Below are 8,488 nucleotides of genomic sequence, written 5' to 3'. Positions count from 1 at the left end.
TCTGATGTATTACCTAAGTCAAAGGGGATAAAAAAGAATGAAAATGTAAAGAAGAATAAAGCCCTTTCTGACCACTCCTGCTTTAATTTCTCCATTAAACTTACCACTTTCTGATGACATATTACATATTCATTTATTTATGTTTATTATCCATAGCTCTCAGTACTCTGTAAGATTTATAAAGGTAAGAATATTTTCTTGCTCACTGCTATGCTCCTAGCTTCGAGAATAGTACTTGCATATGATAGGTACACAATAAAGATTTGTCAAATTAAAGAGAAGTTGAGGGAAACATGTATGTAATGACTTGGAAAGAACTTGAAAACATATTTAAAAAGACAGCACACTTAATAGGTATGTGGGAGGGCCAAGCTGTGGTTGGGGCTGCATATTCACATTTTAATATATAGGCATATGCCTTTTTTGAAGTTTTTAATTTTTTTATTTTTGAGACAGAGAGAGACAGAGCACAAGTTGGGGAGGGGCAGAGAGAGAGAGAGAGAGAGAGAGAGACAGAATCTGAAATAGGCTCCAGGCTTTGAGCTGTCAGTACAGAACATGATGCAGGGCTCAAACCCATGAACTGTGAGATCATGACCTGAGCCAAAGTCAGAAGCTTAACTGACTAAGCCACCCAGGCAGCCTTTGAAGTTTTGAAAATAAGAATATAGTTGAGTATTTGTTTGGCAATTTAAAAAACTGTATTTCTAAGAAATTATCTAGTTTTACCTTGTGCAATTGTTTTCATATCCAAATCACACAAAATAGATTTTTATATTTTTTGGGATTTGTTTTTTGTTTTTTGTTTTTATAGAGAGAGACAGCTCAAGCAGAGGAGGGTCAGAGAGAGAGGGAGATACAGAATGTGAAGCAGCCTCCAGGCTTTGAGCTAGCTGTCAGCACAGAGCACAACACAGGGCTCGAACCCACGAACCATGAGATTATGACCTAAGCCGAAGCCAGACACTTAACTGACTGAGCCACCCAGCACCCCTAGATTTTTAAAATAATAGAGAATCATGGCTATTCTACATTCTTTTTTTCCTTTGTTTTCTAATTTTATTTCTAATAAGTAATTCTGAGAAATTAGAAAGGTTTGTTCAGCTATACCTAAACATGGTTCATTTTATCTACTAATTTTATCATTTAACATAAAACAGTGTGTTAGAATCTTAGAGGGATACAAAATGGAGTAGAGCTCATACATCTAAAGAGCTTGGAAATTGTCACTTCCAACCTTACAGCATGAAAAAAAGCTGAAAAAATTAAAATTAGTTACTTTTATTGGGCAGGTCCTTCAAAGTCACAGGGCAAACAATCACCCTAAAATCTAGGGAGAGAAGTAAATAACAGGCAAGATCATCTACCTGGAGTAGGAGCCTGTGAAGATAGCAACTGATAGAAATGCTTCAATGGCAATTTTGATGAATTATTGGTGGCTGAAAATGGAATGAGAAGCTCTTGGAAGCTACAGTCTTAGGGATGAGGGGCATATTTTAATGGGTTTGTACCTCCAGAAACTTCACCAGGTTTTCATGGTGAAGAGACAAGTAAAAAGTCACGTGATTTCTCTGGCAAGGGGAAGAGAAAAGTGACCATTTGGAATTATGGCCAAAGCATTCTCCCTAACAAAGATCTGCTCTGTAGTGAAAAAAGACTTTAGCAGAAGTCAGACATTCTCCTGATTCTCTCTGCCCTTCCTGTTTTATTTAAAAGTGGAATGGAAAAGGTGAGAAGGGATAGAAGGGTAAAGGTGAAAAGTATTTGTGAAGGTCATAGCCCATTGACACAAGCCGGAAATTTAATCATAAGATTGTAGAATAATTTCCCCCCTGCCCAATTCCATATCACCACATATACAGGACTTCAGTATAGTAGCAATGGATTATAGCTAAAAGAGCTACAAGGCTCAGACTCTTTTTAAGATACAGTTGGTCCAAGTACATCAAATAAAGACAGAGATTATCAGAGTGAATAAAAAAACAAGCCCCAACTATTTATGTTTTCTACAAAAAACCCCAAACACCTGCTTTAAATATAAAGACCCAAATATATTAGAAGTAAAGAGATGGAGAAATGTAAAAGTAGGAGTAGCTATATTAAGAGATAAATGAGATATAGGAGACTTCAGAAAAAGGAAAAGTATTAGTGAAGAAAGAGCGGCATTACATAATGATAAGGGGGTTAATTCTCTAAGATGATATCACAATCATTAATAGGCATGCACCAAATAGATTATTGAAGTATGTTAGCAAAAAATTAATTGAGTATTGTAGTTGAAGGTTCAACATTTCTTTTTCAGTAATAGCTACATCAAGGAGGCAAAAAATCAGTAAGGATAGAGTTGACTCAAGCATTATCAATCAACTTGATCTAATTGACATTTCTAGAATTCTTGATCCAACAACATTAGAATACACAGTTTTCTTAAGCTCATAGAAAATTCACCAAGATAGGACACCTGGGGGGCCATAAAATACATTTTAACAAATTTTTTTAAATGGAAATCATGCAAAGCATGTTCTCATCATGTCTTAACTGAATTAATAGAAATCAATGGCAGAAAGATTTCTGGAAAATCACAAAATATTTGGAGATTAAATAATTCACTGTTAAATAACACATAGAAGAATATAAAGAGGAATTTAGAAATATTTTGAACTAAATAAAAGTACAACTTAGCAAAATGTGTGAGATGCAGTTAAAGCAGTACATAGAAGAAAATTTATAGCATTAAATCCATATGTTTGAAAAGAAAAAGATCACAAATTGGTAGTCTAGGTTTCCACCTTAAAAACTAAAGAAAGAAATTTAAGTCACAGACAAGGAGAAGAAGAGAAATAATAAAAATTAGAGCAGATATCAATGAAATTGAAAACAGGAAAACAATAGATAAAATCAACAAAATAGAAGCTGGTTCTTTGAAAATGCCATTAAATTGATAAACTTTGAGTCATTCTCACCAGGAAAAACAAGAAGTCACAAATTAATAGTCTCAGAAATAAAAGAAATGTTCACTACCACTGATGCATGGACATTAAAAGGATAATAAAAACACCTACAATGAACAGTTCTATAACCACACATTTGATATCTTGGATAAAATGGACCAATTTCTTCAAAGATACAAACTATGAATGAGGACAGTATAAAAGCCCCAAATGGCTTTATTGGTGAATTCTATCAAATGCTGAAGAAACAAATGATACCAATTCTCTACAATCTCTTCCAGAAATCAGAAGGAAAAAGACTACTTTCTATTTCATTCTATGAGGCCAGCATTACCTTAATACCCAAACCAGATAAAGACACAATAAGAATGGAAAACTACAGATCAATATAAATTTTAAAATCCTAAACAAAATGTTAACCAATCAAATCCAACAATGTATAAAATGAATTCAAAACAACAACCAAGAAGAATTTATTCAAGGCATGCAACAACATTGGTTCAGCATTTGAAAATCAGTTAACATAATTCACCACATCAATACAGTAAGGAAGAGAAAACATATTATCACATCATTGATAAAGAAAAAGTATTTGACAAAATCTAACACCTGTTCATTATAAAAACTCTCAATTAACTAGGAATAGATTTTAATTTCTGCAACTTGATAAATAATATATAGCAAAAACTTATAGGTAACATATTTAATGGTGAGAAACTAGAGGCTTTCCCTCTAACTGGGAAAAAGCAAGCATATTCCCTCTCACCATTCCTATTTAGCATCATACTGAAAGTTCTAGCCAGTCCAAGCACACAATTAGAAGGGAAAAAATGTAAACAGATTGGAAAAACAATTAAAATGTTGTTCCCAGGTAACATGACTGTCTATGTGGAAAATCCCAAAGAGTTGAAAGAAAAAACAAACAAACAAACAAACATTTAGAACTGATTACGGCAAGATCTCAGAATACAAGTCTAATATACAAAAACAATTGTTTTTCTATATACCAGTAATGAACAATTGTAATTTGAAATTAAGAACACAATACTATTTAAAATAGCCAAAGAGATTGAAATTCTTAGGTATAAATCCAATGATATATGTACAGCATATCTATGTACAATGATATATGAACAGGATATCTACAGGAAACTATAGAATTTTGAGGAAGAATCTAAACTGAGGAAAATCCCATATTTATAAACTGAAAAACCCAATCTTGTTAAGCTGTCAATTCTTCCAAAATCCTCTATATATTCAATGCAATTCTAATCCAAATCCCCACAAACTATTTTGTGAGTATCTATAGAGTTATTCTAAAGTTTTATATGAAAAGGCAAAAGGGGCACCTGGGTGGCTCAGTCAGTTAAGCATCTGACTTTGGCTCAGGTCATGATCTTACTACCCATGAGTTCGAGTTCTGCTTCAGATGAGCTTAAGCTCTGCATTGGGTGAGCTTGAGCCCCATTTTGGGTAAAAACATGACTCCTGCTTCAGGTGAGCCACATTTCTCTCTCTCTCTCTCTCTCTCTCTCTCTCTCTCTCTCTCTCTCTCTCTCTTTCTCTGTCTTTGCCTCTCTCTGCTCCTCACTTTCCTGTGCCAGCTCCCTCCCTCTCTCTCAAAAGAAAAAAAGAAAGAAAGAAAGAAAGAAAAGAAAAAGAAAAAGAAAAAGAAAAAAGAGAAAGGAAAAGGCAAAAAGTAACATAGTCAATACAATACTGAAGGACAAAATTGGAAGATTTACACTGTCTGACTTCAAGACTTATTGTAAAGCTATAGTGATCAGAACAGGCATTGTTGAAAGAATAAGCACACTGACAAATGGATCAAAAAAGAGCCCAGAAATTGAGCCCAACAAATATAGTCAACTGATCTTTGACAAAGAGAGAAAGGCAATTTAATGGAGACAAGATAGTCTAGTCAACAAATGGTACTGAATTTTGATGTTCATTTGCAAAAAAAAATCTAGATGCAGACTTTCCATTTTCATAAAAAAATAACTAAAAAATGAATCATACACTTAAATATAAAATCCAGAACTATAAAACTTCTGCAAGAACATGTAAGAGAAAATCTAGGTGACCGTGGATTTAGCAATGAGTTTTAGATACAACAAAAGGATAGTCTATGAAAAAAAAATAAGGTGGACTTTACTGAAATGAAGAACTTCTACTCAGTGAAAGACCTTGTTAGGAGAATGAAAAGACAAGTCACAGAGTGGAAAAAGATGTTCATAAAACATATCTAGCAATGATCTTGTATCCAAAATTTAACAAGTATTCCTAAAATTCAGCAATAATAACCCAATTTAAAAAAGGGCAAAATATCTGAACAGACACCTCACCAATTAAGACATAAAGAGATGGTAAATCAGCATATAAAAACATGCTCAATGTCATATGTCATCAAGCAGTTGCAAATTAAACAACAACGAGATACCACTGCACACCAGTTAGAGTGGCTAAAATCCAAAACACTGACAACACCAAATGCTGTTGAGGATCTGGAGCAACAGAAACTCTCATTTTCTGCTTGTGGGAATGGAAAATGGTAACGCTACTTTGGAAGGCAGTTTGGCAGTTTCTTACAAAGATAAATGCAGTCTTACCATATGATCCAGCATTTGCATTCCAAGATGTTCACCTGATTTGAAAATTTATGTTCACACAAAAACCCAACATGCAAATGTTTATAGAAGCTCTGTTCATAATAACCCCAAACCAGAAGTAACCAAAATCTCCTTCAATAGGTGCATGGATAAACAAACAAACTGCACTACATTTTTAAAACAGAATATTATTTAGCAATAAAAAGAAATGAGCTATCAAGTCATGAAAAAACATGAGGGAAACTTAAATGTAAATAGTGAAGAAAGAACCACCAGTCTGAAAAGGCTACATACGATTTTAATTATATGACATTCTGAAAAAGGCAAAACCATGGAGAGAGTAAAAACATCAGTGGTTACCAGGAATTTGGGGAAGAGGAACAGGTCTAATCAGTGAAACACAGAGGATTTTTCCAGCACTAAAACCATACTATACGATACTAGACATTGTGTGTGTGTGTGTGTGTGTGTGTGTGTGTGTGTGTGTGTGTTTCTCAAAAACCTATAGAACTTTACAGCGTAAAGAGTGAACATCAATATATGCAAATTAAAAATATTTAGAAAGTCAGAAGATCTCATAAAGGAATGCAGATTGTGACAAGTGGACCTAACTTTACTAAAATGATAAAAGCTTATTTGAAAAAATATGTTTATTTATTTGTTTTGAGAGAAATCAGGGGCTTGGTGAGAGGGGGAGAGAAAAGGTGGGGGGAGAGAGAGAGAGAGAGAGAGAGAGAGAGAGAGAGAGAGAGAGAGAATCCTGAGCTGTCAGCGCAGAGCCTGATGTGAGTCTTGAACCCATGAACCATGAGATCATGACCTGAGCCGAAATCAAGGGTCAGACATTTAACTGACTGAACCACCCAGGTGCCCTGAAAAAAAACTTATTGAAGGAGATTTGAACTCCAACAATGAGTGGAGTCTATAAGACTAGAGGCAAAAGGAACTGCACATAAGCACTGTAGTTTTAGTTGACAGAGCTGTACTCATGGTGGTATGAGTTAAAAATTCTGAAGCCACTGTATATGTATCCTGGAAATGAACAACTAAGGAGATGGTAGTTGGTGGGAACCACATTACTTACAATTGGTGTGGGAATTTCCAGATAAACAAGAAAATGAGGCTAGAATGATCCATGTGGAAACAGATTAAAGCTAGAGATATCAATATGAACTCATATTTTGCTTAATATAGATACAAATGGCTACATAAATACTTATACACATGTGTATATATGTGGGTTAAGACACAAACATGTATGTTTTTGCTATGTCAGCTAACATGGTCTAGAAGCAACCACACAGGAGTAACAATGGGCATACTTAGTACCCACATCTTAGACTCTAACTAATACCATTTTCCAATAAGAAAAACCAGGACTTCTTACAGAAATGGCTGATTTTAGTGAGAAGGCAGGGAATATACAAGATGTGCCTAGAGCATCTTAAAGTGCCAGGAATAGGGAAGTGCTCAAAAAACAAATAATAACAAAACTCCCTAATCGATAAGGATATATTGAAGAGAAACAGGAGTCAGCTGAAAGAACTCCTAATGGCCAAAGTGGAAACAATTCGAGGAATAAAGTGCTACTGGACTATATATAACACACAATATCAAATAAATATCCATAAGTCCATACTGACATAAATTACTGAATAAACAAATAAATAGGAAGAAGAGAAATCTCTCTTGCAGAATAATTCTAAATGTGGATACTCTGCTTTTCAAGGATGGGGTCCATAAACCCCCTCTCCCTAAGTATGAATCGCACAGAATGACCTCCTTTCAAATAGCATAAGTTGGGAAAGGAGCAGGAAAAGGGAATAGCTTCACAGTGGAAAAACCTGAAAAACAATACCTCAGCTAAAATGAACAAGGTTGTAGCAACAGTAATATATCACACTAATACTGTGAATGTGATAATAGTGTTTCTTTAAGGTTTTTCCCTCGCATGAAACCCCTAACCCCAGTCTAACCATCAGAAAAAAAAATCAGACAAATTCCAATAGAAGAGCATCTCATAAAACATTTGACCAGTACCCTTCTAAATTACCAAGGTCATCAAAAACAAAGAGAATCTAAAAATCTCTCCTAGCTGATAATAGATGAAAGAGACATGAAACTGTGATCTGGTATTGTCATGGGATTTTGGAACAGAAAAGGACATTTGGTTAAAAACTAGGGAAACCTAGGTAAACTATGGACTTAGTTCATATTAATGTATCAATATTGGTTCATTAATTGTGCTAAATGTATCACACTAATGCAAGGTATTAATAGGTGAATAGAGCGTGAGGTATATGGGAACTCTCTGTATCATTTTCTTAATTTTTATGTAAATATAAAGCTATTCTTAAAAATACAGTCTAAAAATATGGTTTGAGGACTAACATATAATGGGAATTAAGAAAAAAAAAACATTTTTGGGGAAGAAAAAGGAGAAAACCCAGTTTTGACCTACAGATGTTTATAATGACTGGGCTAGAGTTAGAGAAAGATAACTACAGAACCAAATATACTATTTATAAAGAGTCAAACAGAACAAGAAAGATGAAAAGAATGGAAGGGAATTAACAGCAGAGAAGATATTCCAAATGGAAGAAAACATGAAACACTGGTTTGGAGACCAGTTTGGGTGAAGAATAACTCTGTGTCGTAAAAGAAACAGAAATGGATTTAGACCCAAACTGCACAAATCTTTGAGTACCTAATTTAGAAGTTTGGTAATTTATCAAGAATTATAAAGCTGTTCATCAATACTGTTTAAGACCAACAGTTTAAATAAAAGATTGTTTTCTTTTTTGTTGAAATTTCTCACATCTAGAAGAACACTATGGAGCAGAGAGTTATGTCTAGGTTAGACAAGATAAGTGAAATATTTTGGAGTGGGTTAGAGAGAATTATTCCAACTCTAAAGTTATAGAGAAA

This window comes from Suricata suricatta, chromosome 5, assembly GCF_006229205.1.
Source record: "Suricata suricatta isolate VVHF042 chromosome 5, meerkat_22Aug2017_6uvM2_HiC, whole genome shotgun sequence".
Taxonomy (NCBI): Eukaryota; Metazoa; Chordata; class Mammalia; order Carnivora; family Herpestidae; genus Suricata; species Suricata suricatta.
The sequence above is the reverse complement of the archived record's forward strand: the minus strand, read 5'-3'. Positions refer to the sequence as shown.